We start from the raw sequence: 2,297 nt of genomic DNA on the forward strand, positions 1-2,297 counted from the left end.
AATTTCCCCTTCGGTAGCCATTTTAACAAGCCTTGCACGTAGTCCCCAGCCCTGCCCTCTCCCACTGAAGTATTCGAAAGTCCACTACAAATGTATTCCACGAAATGGATAATTTTTTATTTTCTCTTACTCTTGCTCTTCTTTTCCCTCGCCATCTCCTCCATATGTACTTACGTAGGGCACGTCTATTTAGATACATTCTTCCTCAAAGGCTGATGGACAGAGAGAATTACAACACTCAAGGATCCAGGATGAAAATGCTTTCGAAAGGATCCACTGAAAGACTTTCCATTGAAACTATATGTATATGTGTATATATATATATGCAGTGGCATGCTTCCGTGGCCTATTTTACTACGGGGATTTCCGGAGAGAGTATGTGAATGGAAGAACTTCTAGGAGAAAACTGTCGAGAGAAGTGAGACCTGTTCTTGGAACAAGGAAGGACACTGGCAACGGTCTTCGTGTTTGCATGCAGATAGATGGATAGATAAGTAGGTAGGTAGATAAATAGATAGGTAACTAGGTAGATAGGAGATAGATTGATAGGTTGATGTGTAGATGGATAGAATAATCGTTAGATTGATAGATAGATAGATAACTAGGTGTATAGTATATAGATAGATATATAATTATAGATATATAGATAAATATGGATGGATAGATATAAATAGTGATGGATAAATAAATAACATAGAAATACATAGATGTTCCAGATAATATATAGGAAGCCATTTTTTGTTCATATATAAACATTCTCCCAAATGCACACTTTTATTCATATATATGTATCCTTATTATCCTTATGACATATTTTTCCTCCAAGGTTATTTGTATCATTCAGGAAAAAAATGGTGACGATAAAGCAGTGATGTTACTAGTATTCTAGATTTCTAGTTTCGAAAAGAAAAGGAAAAATCAGTGTAGCTTGTTACCGACATATATTTTGTGCGACTCCTAGATTCACGTGAATTTCAGTGAGATAACAATAACTTCTAAGGAAAATGACGTAGTTAAAAAATGGTCCTAGTTCTAGTAAAAAAAATAAGAGTCATAGTTATAGTGAAATTCTTTTCTTTCTCACAAATATGTTTCAGGTTTGTTTAAGCATTCCATATGCATTTTTAGCATAAAGTAGATCTAAGTATTTTAACGATATTGCATATACACAGATATATATGTGTGTATATATATATATATATATATATATATATATATATATATATATATATATACATATAGATAGATAGATAGATAGATAGATAGATATATATGTATATATACATATATGTATATACATGTACATATATATATATATATATATATATATATATATATATATATATATATACATATATATATATATATATATTATATATATATATATACATACATATTTGTGTGTGTATAGATAGATATATAGAGTTATAGATATAGAAGTGTGTGTATGTATATGTATTTATATATATATATATATATATATATATATATATATATATATATATATACATATATATGTATGTATATATAGATTTATAGATATAAAATATATGTATTTGTATATATATACATATATAAATATATATATATATATGAATATATATATATATATATATATATATATATATATATATATATATATATGTGTGTGTGTGTGTGTGTGTGTGTGTGTGTGTGTGTGTGTATATATATGTGTGTGTGTGTGTTGGTATGCAAATATATATATATATACATATATATACATATATATAAATATGCATATACATTTACGTTACAATCTAAACCACAAGTCAACTTTCCCTCCCACTTTTCCTCCCTCCCCACCTCAACTACATCATTCCGGTCACCTAAGATCCTTTTCCTGGCGTCTGTTGCCAGTGTAGAATTCTTAAAACTTTTCTCTCTCCAGCGGAAGTTCCACGCAGCAAGGAATATCAATACCGGAAGGACGGGACGGCCAGCCTTGCACGTGAACGAGGCTGATGTGTGACGCCATTCTTTATGGAAGGAGCTGCATCGTGAGATAAATAGTTGTTTGTAATTACATGTTGTTGTGTCTTAGAACATCGAGGGTTGTATGAAAATCCATCCAAACGGGATCATGAGCAAATATTGTGACTTGATATTGATATTATTTCGATAGAAACTATACCAAATTTTTCTTTTAGAGAACAAGTACCTACTGAAATCTATGTCCGTGTGACAGTAATTTGCATAATAAAAATGATGTCGGTGGTACTAACTAATGCTCAAATGTGTAGCACGAAGACGACACATAAATATTTATCAACTGAACG

This window comes from Penaeus japonicus, unplaced genomic scaffold (assembly GCF_977035675.1).
Source record: "Penaeus japonicus unplaced genomic scaffold, GWHDUDI00000001_assembly GWHDUDI00000008, whole genome shotgun sequence".
NCBI lineage: Eukaryota > Metazoa > Arthropoda > Malacostraca > Decapoda > Penaeidae > Penaeus > Penaeus japonicus.